Source organism: Argiope bruennichi, chromosome 7, assembly GCF_947563725.1.
Source record: "Argiope bruennichi chromosome 7, qqArgBrue1.1, whole genome shotgun sequence".
Lineage (NCBI taxonomy): Eukaryota > Metazoa > Arthropoda > Arachnida > Araneae > Araneidae > Argiope > Argiope bruennichi.
This window is the reverse complement of record NC_079157.1, coordinates 98222280-98241632: the sequence shown is the minus strand read 5'-3', so window position 1 is coordinate 98241632 and position 19353 is coordinate 98222280. Positions and strand designations below refer to the sequence as shown.

The following is a 19353-nucleotide window of genomic DNA, read 5'->3' as shown; positions in this document are numbered from 1 at the left end:
GCATATGTAAGACTTTCCGCATTTGCAATATTTTGAATGCAACTGTGAATAACATGTTTCCTTTATTAGATCTGAATTTCAATGGTTTGAACATGGTATTCCTATATATCTCAAGGTAGTTACTTTAGGACCAAGAATATTGGCTAGATTCAAAATTCCCTCGTGTCTTTTTTATTTTTCTAAAAATGTCGTGTTTATTCAATCATACACAGAATATGCTTGATCATAATTTTATTGAAAATTCCTGTAACCACTGTATTTTAAAGATTAGAAAGCACTAAAAAATAAGGATATTTTCAACAACAAGAAAAAAACTAATAATGATTGAAATGATTTAAAAAAAAAACACGTATTTTTCTTCTTATACATGCAGAGTTTCACCAATTATACGAAATTTGCTAAATATGTGATAATATGCTAGCATAGCAACATTAAAATTTACTATACATTTTCTGAATATTAAAAGAAATATTAGTAGTGACAATGAATAATTTGCAAATGCACTTGTGCTGTGCGTGGTATATTTTTTCCCATAATTTTCAAGATAAATACTGCGCTTATTTCAAAATTCAAGTTAATTACCATCATGATTCACAACGGCATCGCCACCGAAATAAATTGATTACTTTTCAGATGCTCTTTAAGAGTCATAAAATATTGAAACTTCGAATTACACTGAATTATACTTAGCTCCGAAATATACTAAACACCCTAACTATGCTTATAACCATAAAAATAAATTCTATTAATTTAATTACAATTTTAAACACTTATAAAAGTCATGCAAACGAATGAGAATGATTCCATAGTAAGCAAAAAATGGATCAAAATCGATTTTGGCGATATTTAAGAATTGATAAAAATTGAACAAATTAAATTTTCTAATAAGCAAAGTACATTACTGAAGAAAATATGAAGAAAAGCTAACACATTTTTCGATCAAAGACTTTTAATATCACGAAAAACTATTCTAGAGGGAGTAATAAAATATTTCAATTCATACAGAGATTTTAAATGCAGGTTCTATAATGAAATAAAGTCTAGATCTTATTTATAATTAACTGCATACTTTTTTTATTTTTCGTAGAGGAGCTATGGAAAAAAATAGTGTAATAGTGCGTCTCGTTCCACACCTCTGAATTCGAAAGACATTTTTGGAAATTGTTAGTCAGTGACAAAGATGGCTCAAAATCGCTTTGAACGAGGATGCAATATAGCATATGATTTTTGAATCAAATTTGTAGATACTTATTAAATTTTCAGTAAATCTATTCAGAGGAAGTCTGCATTTTCTGGTTCTCGAATATAAGATATCGTGTTAAATGCAAAGCCAAGAAAGCTAAATGAATAAAATTCTGTCGACAGATTTAACATCTACAGTGCCGACACCTGTCAAATTTTGAGACAATGAGGGGTTGAACATCCATACGTAGGCCGGGATAGCCTGGTTGGTAGAGCGTCGGATTCGCGTCCCTTAGGTTGCGAGTTCAAGTCCCGCCGGCCGAAGATTCCCCGCGTTCTTGGTGGCTGACGCGCGTTAAATCTGTCGTGGTCACAAAGTCCTCCATGTCGAGAGTAATACCACTGGGGGTACTGGATCAGGGGTGATCGTTCTCTGCTTCAGGTCTAAATTACGATCTGTGTTTGAGTGAATGAAATGCGTGAATGAAGTCCGCCCCGTAAAAAGGGCTGTTACGTGTGGGTAGCCAAGTCGTTCTCTTGGCCCTAGATGGCGGTACTATAGAAACAAGAGGCGCTCCCCATCCCAGGCCTAAATCCGCTGTCTTAGAACCATAGGCGGGCTTGCCTATGGCAAGTGCCATAAGAAACAACAACAACATCCATACGTACCTTCAGAGTTTCGACAACTCAAAAATGCAATAACTAAAATGTCAAATTTAACATGCGATTCCGTAACTATAGTTCTAGTTCTGTGGCAAATGTTTTCAGTCGGTTGAAAATAACGAGTCTAAAACACGAATCTAACTTTCAGATACTCTCAACTTGCATGCTAGGAATTAATCACCAAAAACAAAAGAATAAGCCAATAGATTCAGTAAAAAGGCTTTTGATTAATATTTCGTAATTATTGTGCGTCAATGCCAAGCAAAGCGTTATCTGGAATAACACCTCTATTAAATTGTCGTAGACTAAGTTTTAGGGAGTCTGCTCGCGTTGTTTTCTAAACATTTTTGAATGAGTTGTCTCGATCAAAAGAAATCAAGCATATTCACAGCTGCATTAAAAATATTGCATAACACGTTTATTTTTTTATAATCTGTCGGGGAAAACGTGTCTAAAATAGCAACTCGATTTTATTAGAAAGTATGCTAGAAAGATTGAGAGACCATTCTTGTTGGTTTTGATAGTTACGTAAATGACAAGGAAAAGCAGAATTTTTATTGTAGAATAGACATTTATTCATTTAATGATCATTTTTAACTTAATGAAGTGCAGCCTATAAGTAACATCTCGCAGGGACTTTTGGGATTTATAATATTAGTGAAGTTTTAGAAATCAGTAAAAAATGCTGATGTTCACAAAACTAAAAAGGTTAAAATATAAAAACTGAATACTAACAAATTATCAAACAAGATTTTATTTACAAAATTAAGTAATACAAAATACTGAAATAAGATTATAATATTTGAAATCGTTAAGTTAATATAACATTGAAAGTAAATACATATATGAATATGAAAATACTCAGATATTATGTACAAATATACAAGATAAAAACAGCATTTATAGCATTCATATTAAATACATTTATTTGAAACAAAGATTATATACAAAGATAAAAATATTAACAGAAAATACATAGAAAATACCAGGAGTTTGTTCAAATATAGAAAAAAAAATGAGGTAAAGTAACCTTAATGATAAAGACAATGCAGTTTCTATGAATTATTATAACAATATTATGAATTTCAAAGAAAATACTCCAGCGATATTTTTAGCAATTCAAAGGAAACTATCTTGGAAGTTTTGAAATTTATTTGATTTTATAAGACTTTCTACAAATTTTAAATATTTGAAAATATTTAAGATCTCTATTTTTACATTCATGGTATGTTTCAGGTTTGCAACACTGGAATCTTTATTTCTTGACGCTCAGAGACATCCTGGAATTTCCTAGATTGATAAAAATCCACTGATTTTTAAAAACTTAACTATCATTTGATTGTTTCGTTTAGAGGAATTTCAATATATATTTTTTTTTACGAGAGATGCAGTCTATCAGTAAGAGAAATCGACATCTACATCCATAATGATAAATGAATTATTAGTTAAAGACTAAAAATTGAAGTTAATCAAATACTAATTTAAGACATTAATAAAAATGTAGGTAACATTATTAAATTTAATAGTATTATTAGACAGAAAAGTTCTATTAAAGAAAATTTAAGCTTTTGTCATTTATTGCATCCATTCTAATCGGTCTAGCATATTATGACATGCTTCATGAACATGGTTGAAAGTTAAGCAGTGGTATCCAGATTTCCGGAATATTTCATATACAAAAATGTTATCCACATTTCCAAAATGTAGTTTTTGGAAATTTTAAAGATTCTTTTAAAGCATATTCATCACCATGTTGATCAGGCATGGCGATCAAATGCTTTTTCTAAATCCGATGGATTCCTGATTGACTGGCTAGCACAGCCATCAGTCATCCTTTGTTGGAAAACCACCGAAAAAGAGCTTTCAAATTCCTTACATATTTTTTAATGCATTTCGAAGTTATCAAAATTTTACGGATAATTATAAAAAATGAGGCTTAGATTTCGCTTTTAAAAATATTATTGTCATCAATTTTTTATGGTAAACTAAACATTAAAGGATGTTATAATAATTTCTAAAGGATGCAACAAATGGAGGCTTAATATATTTTGCTTAAATAATTATGAATATAAGTACTTAAGAAATAGCTGAAATTTAAATGTTAATGCCAGAAATGGAAATAATATTGCAGGTTATTGTTTGATGGTTATAATTTAATATCTTAAACTATCTGATTTTAGATTTAAATGTTCCAGAACATCGAGGTAAGGAATAGCCATTTTATCGCAAAACTCAATCACATGTACAATACTAATCACAGAATTAAAAATATTTGGTAATTCTAAAATATACAATTTAATTCAGACACAACCTCAATGTAGGTTTGGTTTTTTTTTGTCAGATATTGTAAAGCTTCCAGATGTCACCGATTTTTGTAACATGCCATTTTGTAATATGACATATCATAGGAAATTTATTTCCAACGATAAATTCTATCTTATTCTTTCTTTAAATTCAGCTTTTTCCCGAGATTCATTTAACACGGATTTATTAAACGCTTTTTCACAGCTATTAATATATCATAGTACAGCCGATATAATGACACAAAACAATAAAAAGTAATGATTCATTTTTGGAATCGTTCCCTTTTTTCTAACTCTTCTTTATATCTTTCAAACTTAAATAAAATTAAAACATTTCTTTATCCAACTTTCTCATATCCATTTATAAAATGTGCGCGGAAGAATCAATAATTTTCACCGTCATTTCAGCGAAAGATTATTTCAATTATTGTCAACATTTTATTTTAGAGCCTTAATCATGAAGAATTCAGACTTAATGCTTGTGATACCAAGAAGAATTCATTATTAAAAACAAATAAATTTCTTGAAGTTTAAGAAACTTTGATTCTTAAAATATGGATGTCAATTTCTTTGAACTGAAATTCTTAACAATAAATAGGTAGACAAGACTGAAATTACTTATCTGACAATTATGCAAATCTAAGGAATGCTTTCTTATATAATTTATACATTCTTTACAAAGTGATACTATAGAAATTTATTTTTATGATACTCTACTATTTCATATTTAGTTTTATAAATCAGATCGTTTAGTTGAATGAAATTAAAAAAGTTTACCCAATTCTATGAGAATGTTGAGTGAATTATTGAATTCATAGAATATTAATATAACAGCAAAAATATACATTTTACATTCACAAAATTTCAAAATTAAAGACTATTCTTTTATAGCAATTTTAAGTGATAAGAGTATGTTGGCAACAATATATGACTATGGATGAAGTAAATGTAAATATTAAAATTTCATTGAAAAGTATGACAGTTATTCCAGCACTAGATATTTCAAAAGGATAAATCTAAATTTTATAAATGCAAGCACAAAACTTACATAGAATACAATATTTTTTTTTTAGAAATTAAAATAATCTCTTGGAATAAAACTAGAAATAATTCGAGTTTCAGTACTTTTGACATTTTGGTTAATTCTTAGCGATCACATATAAACTGAAAATATTAGAAATACCCAAAAGTAGATTATTTGGAGAATTTTAATAATTTAGAAGCAACGACGAAGGAAACATTTAATTACTGTTTTTCATGATTTTTTTTTTTGAAGAATTTTAGCAATATCGATTCTTTCCAATATGATCATTCAATTTTTAACAACTTCTGAATCTGATTAGCTAAACTCAGTCTCAGAGAGCGAGTCACGAGAAAGCTTGAAAATATGAGATTAAAGCTAAAAACAGAATAAAATATGTGCTCTTAAAATGCTGAAAAACCATATCGAAACAGACTTATTGAATTTGATTATACAAAATCCGTGAAATAGTCACCAACAGATTTCGTTTTCTTAACTTAATACAAAATTTTTGATCAACTGATTTTACAAGTAGATATTAATTTAACCGCTAAACATTAGTTGAAATTTGAGTTTAATGACTCGTTACAATAGTTTGAAAATAAAATATTTTGTAAAGTACCATCTCAGAATATGAAACAAAAAGCATTCAGCACTTGTCTTTTCAGCTAGTCATTATTTTAAAAGATAGAATGAAAGCCAGAGATACGCTTAAATTTCGTGATAAATATCGGCAGTTGCGTATTTTAGCTAGATTTACCTTTTAAGTTTAGAAAATTGAATTTTCTCCTCACCTGCAAAGTTTCAGAAAGCAATGTAAAATAAGATTTTTTTTATTTTTTTTAAGATCAGTGCACAAAGTTTTAAAGATATCTGAATTGCATTTCCCTCGGCTGCCAAGTCAAGTTTATAATTAGTAGTAAATCATCTTAATAGATTTTGCAAGAGATAATTTATAAGTTCCCAAGCTGTCAGCAAAAAATACTGTTCGATGTTGCTCCATTGATATCTTTTATACGTAAGAGCGATGAACTCCAGTCTTGATGTCGATATAAAATCATTTCTTAGCCATGTTGAGAAAGATCCATCTTACACTAAATTTCTTTGAGCAATATCTGAAAAGAAAGCATGAATTAATGCAACTTAAAAATGAATATATTAGTTATAATGAATGAAAAAACAATATAGCAAAAACAGTAATTTGTGGAAGTAAATTATACAAAAATTTATCAAAAAACAAATCAAAGGTTTCAGTACCAATACCAATGACTACATTAGATAATTTCTTTAGAATCCGTTTCCTAGTGCATCAAAATATGGAATTGAAACTCTTTTCTTAAAGATTTTAAATTATAGTAAAATTTATTTAATCACTAAATATTTCTAGTAAGATTAATCTATTTCCGTGGCCTCGGCATGTATCAGATCAAAGCAAAAGTAAAATGCAGTGCAAGTGATAATCACGTTATGAATACACATTTTTTTTAAGTGACAAATATTTTCATTTCCGGTTGATTTTTTTAGCACTATTTAATTTCAACTTACCATGTCGTTGTACTTCAGAATTTTTTTTTTCCATTACAAAGAATACATTTTCTACGTATCTTGGAAATCTGGTCTCGATCCTAGATGAGTCTGGAACTGAAAATAGTGTCTGAATTTAAGAAATCAGAAGTAAAGAGTGAATCGTTTTTCTCTCTGCAGCATAATAATCGGCAAATGTTGAAGAATCCATATAGCTATGGGGTCATTGACGTTATATTTGAATTGAGTATAAATACAGAGACGTGCAATACACTTTTCATTGTTTGCAATATTTGAAGGAATGTTCAGGGCAAAAGCTTGAAACTGTCTAGTAGATAGCATTTATTACATAATAGTGTAAATATATACTGAATATTTATTAGCTTCAATCCCACATAATTGAAACATGCTTATTTTTATATACCAGTAAGATTTACGGTACTGCATATTTTCAGTTATGTTCTCTCGATTCCAGAGATTGAATAAAATGCATCTATAAGCACGATTGTAAACCAGTCAAATTTCTCAGAGCAAATCAATTTCAATTTTCATAAAATGTCACACGTTGCAAGAAGTTAAGAAGAAAGGTAATATCAAACACTGAAAGTGATAATATATTCGAAAATTGATATTGCTGCTTCTTCAACAATAAAAGTTCATTTTAAGTCTTAGTCGTAGGGAAATATCTGAAGAAAAATTTCTTCCAAAGTAAGAGTGTTTAAAATTTTTTGAACTGTTTATATTTCAATTCCTGTAATAGAAAGTTTGAAATGAAAGACTCAAGACTTTAACGTTTATTATAACTCGATTTGTTCCGTTTCCCTGAGTGTTACTTATAAATTGAATATTCTTGATACCTTATTTCCGAACAATTTTTTTTCCTCCTGTTATTTCATCCAAATTCTATTCGTTTTTCATTAACAGAACAGATAAAAACAATATAAACGAGTTGCAATTATGTAAGAGATTCAGAAGCTCAACATGATTTTTTTTTAATTTGTTCATGCAATTCATTTTCAGGAAGATTTTCAGTTATGACAACAAGATTTCTTTTCTATCTCTGATTTCATTCGCGAACATGTCTATGACAACTGCCACACGCAACAGATTTTTCTTTAGCATAGTTTGTTTAGATAGTTCAAAAGATCGACTATCACTTGAATATCTAGAAAATTCACGATTTACTAGCCACTTTTGAAGAGTCTTATAAATCAAAATAAATGGTATTTTATGATGAAATCCATTCCTTTTAGTTGCTGCTTAAGACTGCTTTAGAGTTTCATTTGCTTTGAAGTTTGTGAAGAATTCATAGCATGTTGATATTTTCTTTACTCATTTATCCACAATGGCTTGAGAATTTCACAATTGTACAGAATGCATCCATCAGTCATGGATTGCACACATCAGAATATTCAATTCTGGAATCCTTGAAAAAAAAAACGGCTGTGACATTAGGAAATAAATTTTAAATTATTCATTCAGACAGTTTCGGGATATGATTCTAATGCATTTTTAAAATTTTCGATTTGATAAAATCAGAATAAAGTGCAATTTTGAAAAACTAAAAGGAAAAAATTATCAAATAAAAGGATTTCGTTCTCGAAATATTTCCTTACTGTTGAAAATTAACCATTTTATGTAGATTAGTAGCTAAATAAATTCATCCGATTATATAATATAGGTTTTATTTGATTGAAAAATTTAATTACTAGCAATCGTTTAATATTTTCATTTCTAGTTCTCATTTTCGTTGCTTCTCTAGGGATTGGTCATTTCCTTAAAGAAAACGAAATCATTTCATTCTAGTTAAAATCTTGATATTCGTTTTGCCATCGAACAGGAAAAACCTCAGTATGATTTTATTTCGGAATTATTTTAAATAATCTCAAACGCTAAGTCCTATACATCTACATATAAAAGAGATTCATCCGGGCTTTACCTTTATCCAATTACCATAGCCTAGTTCTTTAAAAGTAATCAACATAGATCAGTCCATTAAAACGAATGATATATTTGTTCATTTACTCGGAACGTGTCGCCATTCCAGTTCCGATGCCCCATTTGGATACATATGACAAATTTACCCTTATATAAAAGTAATTCAATCTTAATGTGCAGAATTGCTTTCGATACAATTACTATTTTTATTTATGGTACGTTAATAAATGGACGTTTCTTTTATGACTTATCGATATTCGACAGTGTGTCCAATCGCAAATTGGAATGTGACAATGCTTCCATATGGATAACTACTAGAAATTAAGAAATGTAGAAAGAACGAGATTAATATTTCGAGACTATAAAGAGATCGATTCAAAAATTTACGTTGCTTCCGATCATTTCGAGAAGTTTAATAAAATTTTAATAAAAAAAATATTGAAATTTCAGATTCCAAAAAAATTAACTCGAGATAGATAACAGTTAATAGAACAAATTGATAACCGTTAGGTTAGAATCGTTTCTGGATTTAAAACAGCTGAAGAACAAAGGAAAGATAAGATTTGTTTCCAACAAAAAATCAATTTTCCAATATTATATTTCTAAAATAAGTGAATCTAATAAAAAAAATGAGTATCGAAAAATAAGGATTCTACTCTCCTATTATAGAATTTTGAAATGAATGAAAATCAAGATGGTGATTTTAAATCTGACTTCGAGCAAAGCAATATTGGAAAGCTAAGATTCGGGTTCTGAAAACTATCCCTTGATTTGAATTTCTGGTTATTGAGCATACATGGTTATTAAAAAGAACAGATAAAAGCGTTCATCATTCAAAAAATAACCGATCATTGCTATTTCATATCCAATATGGATATTAAAAAGCATGGATATTAAAACATACATGGATATTAAAAAGCATTCATCAATAGAAAATAACAGATCCCCGCCATCTGACATCCAATAATCATTAACAATTCCTGCCAATATATTTTATTGATTTTTAGAGCCCAAAATCATTAATTATTCTCTAATATCGAATCTAAATTCATTGTTTAAAACATTTTCATGAAAGTTTTTGATTTCATCAGATTTAATGTGAGCTCCCATTTAATTTCAAGTTTGTATTATCAAAATTGAAGAAAATCCAAACATGGTTTATTTTACGTTTGTGACATCCAATCCAAGATCAAAACTCATAATTAGAGAAGTTTATCCTCTTATCGACAGCAAGGTTTCCTTAACTGCTTTAAACTATCATTCTAGTCACTTATAGGTTTACTCTTACTGAAGGATTTTTGGATTTCGTACTTAGCCATTCAACCGAAAGCTAATTCTCTTGGGGGGGGGGGGAGTGCGTGCTGCGCTTTGTCTTATTTTCGTTCAATGTACAATTCTTTGCCGATTCATTCGGTTTCCCATCTAGAATCTTGGTGACAGTTCGAGATTTACAGCAATCAAGCATTTCATTGTTAGATATCAGCACAATTTCTACAAAACTGCAATCATATTGTAAGAAAGAAAGTACTCGAAAAGGAGAAGACAGCATTTTGAGGTGGGAAACAACTATTATACAGAGCGGCTTTATACTTTCATTCTATAGAGCAGAAATTTACCCAAAATATACGACTATTTTTACCCATTACTAAGATTTAACTGCAACTGCGGAAAGGATAAAGCAATGATTTATTAGACCCTAATGTGCTAAATCGCCTCGACATATGAAAGATATTGTCGATTTATATAAATACAAAAAAATTGATTTTTCATTGACATTTCAGTACCCGGAAATATTTTATAACCATGTTTTATATGCTGAACAAACACGATCAATATTAAATTGAGGAAACGTTTTAAAATATAGAGAAAGATCATTCAAGGGTTTATTCTTTTAATGATTCAAAAAATTTGAAAAGGCTGCATTTCTTTAAGTTGCCGGGCTTTATATATCTATAAACGAACATTCGAACACTGGAGATTTCCAAAAAAAAACATTTCTTCAATATTCTACAATTAGACAGAAAATTTACTAAAGTTCTATATAAATCCAGGAAATTGTGAGATTTTAATCTATGATTGGTACAAAATGCTTGGGCCAAGCTACCTAAAGTATTAAAATAAGGACATTAAACGGATATTATCAAACTTTGTACTTACTGAATACAACTCTAAAATCCATGTAAAATCCTAACTAAGCTCGAGATTCTCCGAACTTCTCTAATATGAATAATTCTATTTTGTAAAATTGACAATTATATAACCGTTTCAGTTTATGCTTTATAATCTGATTTTTTTTATAGAAACGTATTATTCCGAAAATATTGCGGGCATCTTTCATTTTCGGGATCATGGAATCATTGTTAAATGATTAACTTTTAATGAATTTATTTTTATTTTTATCCATACAGAAGAGATATCCGTTTGGAATATCTAGTTAAATCATAAATGAAGGAATGGAATAATCACCGAATTTCGAATTTGAACATCGAAGTATAAAATTAGAAAAAGTTCAGCGAGCTTATTTTTTATACGATCCAGATTTTCAGATCCTGTAAAAAAAAAAAAAAAAAGTAAATTCTTAGGGGAGGTGCAGGGGTGAAAATTTATTTTTTTGGGTAAAGGAAAAAAAAAAATTATTTTAATGAAGTACAGCAAACATGCTTTGAGCTTATCGAAATTAGCCATAAAAACGCATTTCACGTAATTCTTCAGACGAAATTATTAAATTATGACATGTTATTTCTTGACATATTACCACACAAAAAGCTTCTGTACACTGACCCTAAACGCACCAAACGCCTCTACTCTCACAGCACAACTCACAATAATAACCCCTTTCTTACACTCCCCATATATTTTATACTACGAACTACCAGCTAATACAGTCCCATTCATTACCCACTCCGCCCACTACCTCCACAATTCCAACACCACACGCATTACCCACTCCGCACACTACCTCCATAATTCCAACACCACACGCATTACCCACTCCGCCCACTACCTCCACAATTCCAACACCACACGCATTACCCATACCGCCCACTACCTCCACAATTCCAACACCACACGCATTACCCACACCGCCCACTACCTCCACAATTCCAACACGACACACATTACCCTCACCGCCCACTACCTCCACAATTCATACACCACACACATTACCCACACCGCCCACTACCTCCACAATTCCAACACCACACGCATTACCCACACCGCCGACTACCTCCACAATTCCAACACCACACACATTACCCACACCGCTACTACCTCCACAATTCCAAACCACACACATTACACACACCGCCACTACCTCCACAATTCCAAACCACTCACATTACACACACCGCCACTACCTCTACAATTCCAACACCACATACACTCATTAACCACACCGCCACGACACTTGCAATTCCAACACCACATACATTTATTATGCATCCACCACGAACCCCATAATTCCAATACTACACATCACCCATTCAACAACGAATACCACTGTTCTAACATCACATGTATTACACAATCAACTATGATACCCGGTTTCATTATCATACGTATTATCTATCAACTCCACTAAGACATCCATAGATCCACTACCATCAGCATTATCCATTCCACCACTACACACAGTTCCAACACAATACCTGTATCCAAGTGACCCACACAGTTAAAACAGCATACATTACTTCCACTATAATGGACCATAATTTTAACAACGAACAAACCCATAGTCATTTCCAATCCAGTACAGTTTCCACTCTTTACCCACTATGAATACTAGAGACATTCGTTACAAAATCCTCTGCCATTATTCCTAGTCAATGAATTGTATAATTTTTAATTTACGCATTGAAATCCAGGACAGAAATTTTGCATACTGCGGCAACAATACAACTCAAGTGCAATGTACAACTCAAAAAATAAGGTAGCTTGATTTTAGGGTGGGGGATAACCTACAGCCATGCTTTGATGTCTCTAACGGAATAAAATTGTATTTATAGAAAAATAGAATTGAGAGAAAATTTGTACCCAATGCCATCACTACTAAACTGGTTTCTACGATACAATTCTATTTTTTTCTAAAAAAGTTTGTTCGTTTTGAGGACAGACTGATTCAACTATATGTGAAACCGATAAAATGAAATTTTCAACTAATTATATGCATGTCCCAGAAATCCCAAATCTTTCACTCCTAATGTAGTATACCTCAGAATTGATGTAAAGAACAATTTCGATATCTTAAATGACCGGTAATCAACCGACTTATCACAAATTTTCGAGCTTTTTATAAAAAATAGTTCTCAAATATTCCTTTGCATTCTTTTCCAATGTCTTCCTCCCTTCATCTACCTGACAATTCTTTAAATTGACAATTCTTTAAAGGCATGTATTGCCTAGCTAAAAACTCAAACCACAGAAAGTGAATTATTCTATCACTATGTTTTATCCTTAATGATATGCATCTTTCCTTATTTAAAGATGCAAATAAGATTTAGAAGAGATCAGAATCAACTCTTGGTTTTTTAGAAAAGAATAAATATTAAGTTTGATGAAACTTCTATCTGTTGCTATCTATTTAGACTTACTGTAAGATATTTTAATGAGATGTCTTACGCTAACGTCAAAGCCACATAACGGAATAAAAAAAATTAAGATTTTCCTATATTTATGTAAATTTTTCTCAACGATATCAGTAAATAGTTTGACATTCTAAAATCCAAAAAATTGCAGTATTAACGCTTCATTTATAACGAGCAAAGTACACCTAAGATCAGGATTCGCACAATAGATTTTTTTTTTTTTTTACATCAAAGGTCATCCAATAGTAAGACTTATTTTCCTGTCCTGCTTTAAATCATGAAGGTAATTTATCAGTTTCTTTTTTGTCCGTAGAGATGCTATCGAATCTAGGCAATTGAAACATTTTCTTCCAAAATTATTGAAGTACGTTATTTGCTAAAAATTGCTCTAGCTAATTTCTACCAATGAAACGTTTAATGACAACATATATGGAATTATGCAAACGTGTATCTTAGTGGGAAACTGAATAAATCGACTAGGCTTCGACAAGTATAATTTAAATCAGAAAATACGGCAGAGTGCCGAATGAAGCGTTTCCAGAAGAATAAGCTTTAGAAATTTTATCCTCCCCAATACGAAATCCAAAAATCTGTCAGTCTTGACAGAAATTTATTTCCAAAATTCAGCAGAATTGAATAAAGTGATGGTTCAAAGCACTAAATGAAATCTAAGAAAAGATTTGTCGATAAGACGATTTAGTTATTAGTGCTTAAAAATGCTCAGTGATGCCGAAAGAGGAAAAATTCAGATTGAGAGAACTTATAGGACTTGACGCACTAAAATATTAATTTTTCGTCACTCTTGTAAGAAAGGTGAAGGCAATATTGTCTATATAAAATTTAATGTTAAAGAAAATCGCTAGGAAAATTAAATTTCCGTAGTCTTGTTTTATATTGCATTCAGGAACATCGAATGTTTTATATTGGAAAATTTTAACCCCAAATTACATTTAGTTCTTAGTTGATTTGTAGTTTAATTTCGATTATTCCAACATATGTAATTTTGATATTTTTCATACGACACCTTTTTTGACGAATTTGATTTAAACCATATCGTATTTATAGTCTATTCTTATCTTAAAACATAGGCTAATATTTTGAATTTCATTTCTTTTTTAAGAGCCTCGTTCTCTAAAATTTACTAAATTCTAGCAATCGTGTTTTTATGAGGATGCAGTATATTACATCTCATAGAAAACTGCGTTTAAACGATCTCCACATACCTGTGATATAAAAATAGGAAAAATAGTTATCTTACGTATTAATTAAAAACTATCACTTGATTAACCTTTTTTTTATTATCTTAATTTAACATACTAATTAGATTTAACATACTAATTTTAAATTAATGCAATATAAACTAATTTAAGATAACAAAATAGGAAATTACAATATAAAAAGAGATCATTACATATTATATAAATTAAGCCATTAAATGGAAAAGAGTAAGGTTGAATATATGTATTAGAATGGGATTTAAGAATTCCAAGGAAAAAACTTGCTTATTTGAGCCTAATATCTAAAAAAATTTCAAGCCCTTTTTACAAGTATCAAAATATGTCTACTGTTCGACAATGGTTTGGAAAACCCTCCTCGCTTTTGCGCATGCGTTAGGATTTGTTTAATTTGTCAAAATAGGGGTAAAAGGAAAGATGAAAGGAGGAGATGTTTACATTTAACAATGAAGACTCGTGGTTTTATGAGACGTAAAAATTAGATAATTAGTAATACAGAAAGGAAAATGAATTAATGCACAGTAAAATATTTCAGAACTATTTTTTTTATTTAATGTAAGAGGCATAAACATTAAATTATGAAAAAATAAATGAAAAATTTCTGTTCTTAAAATATGATAATTCATCTTTACAAAATAATCTTTTATATTAAAATGCCGTTTTTTATGCGCTATTGAATTTTTTGACAATATTTTAAGACTAAAAACAATGGATAATAAAGATTTTGTTCTATTCAAAACTTTTTATTTTCATTTTAGGAATTGCTGTAAATATGGAGCCTCTTAAAAATATTATCTATAAAATGCTTGATATTTTATGTATTTTGATATTAAAAGAGTTATTAAAGATTTTTCTACTTAAGAATATTTTTAAATACATAACATGAAATTATTACTAAACTTTTCTTTGTACCCCTCTTTAAAACTTTTTTGCCATTTGAACTAGCCATATCAATACGAAAATTTGAGTTAAAATAAAATGCGGTCAGAAACGACACAACATCCACACGTGAAAAAAATTGAAGTAAGTATCTAATGGGGTAAATCCAAGGTCAAAGGTGAATGCCGGAAATGTGCTCATCGTTCTGCGCCTCACCCCTTCTAATGATATGGAAGCGTCGAAATGTAATCGTTTCAGAATCCGTTGACGAACAGCAATCTCGAATTTTTAATTAGTTTTCTTCCATTACTGAAATATTTAATTTCTGATTTATGAATATTGTCTAAAGTATATCTTCTAAATTGATACCTAAAAATCCTTGCAATTTCATTAATGACGTTTTAAGAACTTACTTGTTTTTTTCACATGCGATTTTCTATTACATTCTTCAATTTTAGTGTCTTCCAGTTTTTAAATGCAAAATCTTCCGTAAATGGATAAACGGATTCTTTACGGTCTGAAAAGATTTAAAATACCAAATTACTTTGAGTTCAGTTTTAACTTTAGTAAAATTCAAAAGAGAAAATTCTAGGATACTAAAAAGAAATGGATTCGTAACGAAGGAATTAGTTTAATCTAAAGAGACCAAATCAAAGATGCAAAAAAGTAGGTCTTTGATTCGAGTATGAACAATATTTGAAAGAAAATTGATTAAGACATCCCTGTTAACCTAGGAATTCAAGTTAAGAATGCTAACTAAACTGAATACTAATACTTTCAATTTATTAAAGGTCAATCCAATAATTTGGACCTTTGAAATTTTATTTAACTAAAACCTTTAATATTAATGTATACTACAAACTTTTCAGTTATCCGAGTGAAATGATTCTTGGTTTAGAAGAAAAATTCGAAACACAATTGAACAAGTAAAACAAACAATATTATTAATTGCTGAGAAAAGAAAGAAAGGTTTATATTCACTATATATGATGAGAGATATTTCCTAAGGTATGTCCTTCCTACAAGAGATCTCTAAAATGTCTTACTTAAAATTCCCCATTTGAGAGCTATAAGTAAAACAATTTGAAGTGCACAGCATTTAATTCTTCCAGTCACTACGTAACATGATAAAATTTACATATAGTATGCCAGCCTATAAACAAAGTTTATTAAAATAGTGCAAGATATTTAAGATAAAGACAATTTAAAAGACTGATGAAAGTTAATCATCAACAAATTATATTAGTAAATTTTTAATTGCCATTATCCACAGAAATTTAAAAAATAACTATGTACCGATTTTCCCTAATACCTTACATTATGTTACAATTAACTGAAAACTAAAGAATTTACACTAATTATTCCTTACAAAATTAATTTTGACTTGTTTAGAATAGTTTTTAGGTCAGAAATACACTTTTAGAGCAACATTTTATTTGAAAATCGATTTCTTGACATTAAAATTTCTAAGAAAAAGTTAAAAATGGTTCGTAAATTTATTCCCTAAAAAGAACTTCCGACCATACGTTCATATGAAATTTTTCAACTAATACATTACCAAATATGGTACAGGATAAAACGTTGCTAAAGCATAATGGCTGGCAACTTAACTCGTAGCTGACATTTTTGGAACTTGTTTCAAGTGTTTATCAATCTAACAGTATTTTTTTTTTATATCTGATACATTTATTAACCATTTAACTGTTTTATTTTCTTTACTATCTAATAAGATGACACCTTCTATTTTGGAAATATTTTCTTATTTTGATTCAAATGGAAATACATTGAATACTTGACTTATCTATGTATACGAAGTAATTTTAATATTGAATTATAATCGTTATGAATGGTTTATTTTTTGCTTACAACTATCAAAATTTCATAAATCGATGCACGTATGGCACTCAGGCAAAGCAGTTAAACGGCTAATGTTTAATAACAGTAACACACAACACTAAAGAATACTCGTATGAATTCAGTCGTTTATTTATGGAAGTTTGTTATAGTAAAATTACTTCCCCGTTTTATATCTTAAATATGGAACGGCACATTCACTACAGTATTCTTTGGATTAATACCGTTTCCGAAACAGTATCTACAAGCTCCTACAACAATGGCATAAATACCTTGATTATGATGGTTTTGCCACTTTCTAGATGTCCGAAGTGGACAAAAAAAAAGTATTATTCCACCAAAAACGGCAGTATGTTCCGTTAGAGAAGATTTCGTTTCGTGGCAAATGCTTCCAAGACAAAAGATCAATAATATTTAAGGTCCATTTATCGTCATGTCAAAATTTAATCAAGTCTGATCCGGGGATTACGCCTTCTCGTGACATAGTAAAACTGAGCCCCTGCAGCATTTCTTTTTTCCAGTTCAGTAACAGAATTCCTGTTTCTTCCCAAATTTATACAGACGTAATTGAATGGTTCTCCTGTGACATTTTAACTCTCCAGCAAATATTATAAGCTGGGTGCGGTCTTTGAGCAGAGTGCTTCAATAATAATGGACGGTTTTTCAACCTTCAAGAATGCAATCTGATGACGTACGTCATTTGAGTCAGTTTCGCATAGTCATTCACTCACGACTCTCCACACTGAAAGCAAATGTAGCTTTCCATGCAGCTACCTAAGTATTATTATCCAACTCATAATGAAACCTCAAAGCTAAAACATTCATTAATAATGAAATGTTCAGTTCAGAATTGGGCATACTACAGATCAGCTTTCAACATGTTTGACAAATCATACAGTTCTGCATTGACTGACGGCTCAGGGGAATGTCAAGCTCTGACTTCAACTCGTTAATACCGATATCACCTATTTGAATTTCTTTTTCTCCCTAGCGGCACGAGCATTTTTTTTTGAATGCCTGAAATATGATCCTTATAAAATAGTGGGTATCCTATATTAAAGGAAAGACAAAAGCAATACATGAATAATTTTAAAAAAATAGAACTAAAAACCATGAAGAAAATCATATTAAAATTTTAAAACTATTAATGATTATCCAGATATTGTACATTTTATTGCTTCCTTTACGTACAGTCTTCAAAACGACCTCGCTTTGATGATGTCCATTGCTTCTCTTTTTCTTAGAAGTTTTGAAGCCATGGAGATTAAACCAGTAGGTGTTGTCCCTTTAATAATTTCTCGCATGACCTTTCGACCAGAATCACCTTTTTTCCAATAAAGGTGATTTTGCATGTTAAACGGATTTTTTCTCAGTTGATTAAAAATAACATTTGATGCAAAACTACACTTAAAGTCACAAAAATCATACACTAAATTTGATATATTTAACTCTACTTTTTTCAGTCATTACGTTAACATTTTCTCATTGTTGACTGACAGACAGCCAACTCTTCATTGGATTTGGCTCGAAATCTGACAGGCGCCTACAATGCTACTTCTGTATACTCAATTTTATCCCCCTAGCTCACTTTGTTTAGTAGTTATCGTGTTAACTTATATTCAAACAGTCGGACAGACAGGCTAGCTCTGAATAGATTTTGCTCTACACTTGATAGAAATCTACATATTTGGTGTAAAACTTTATATCAAATTACATCAGTCTAGCTCAAATCAGATTTTAAGTTACTTTTATCATAGACGGACAGACAAACATTTTATAAAAATGTGTTTATGGAATTCAAGAAGGTTCGTCAAAATACCGAATTCAAAGTTTTTGATGATTATAATATTTTTTTTTCTATACTTCGCTACAAGAGAGTAAAAATGCACGAATATAATCGGATTCACCTACATATAACATTCAAGGTTAAGATAGAATCAAATACAATTCAGATTTCGTATATTCGTGGAGGGAAAGATGATTTATCATTCCTCCTATACGAGTTGAAATAAATAAAAGAAAAAAATGACATTCTTTATGTTTTTAGTGATGAAGTCTGGGTTTCGGGATAGAAACAAAGAATGCTGAAGAACGTATTTCATTTAAATGCGTTATATATTTTGGACTGGTGCATATTAAATTTATTATTTCAGATTATACGTCTGAAA

The 19353-nt window shown here is 30.1% G+C and overlaps 1 long non-coding RNA gene across 1 annotated transcript; it reads right to left on the bottom strand.

The window, feature by feature from the left end:
* Positions 1-5377: 5377 nt before the first annotated feature.
* On the bottom strand, positions 5378-18090 carry LOC129976141 (uncharacterized). Its single transcript, XR_008785091.1, has 3 exons — positions 17458-18090; positions 15745-15848; positions 5378-6284 (listed from the first exon to the last, which is right to left on the bottom strand). It is a non-coding gene; the product is annotated as an uncharacterized LOC129976141 (long non-coding RNA).
* Positions 18091-19353: the final 1263 nt, after the last annotated feature.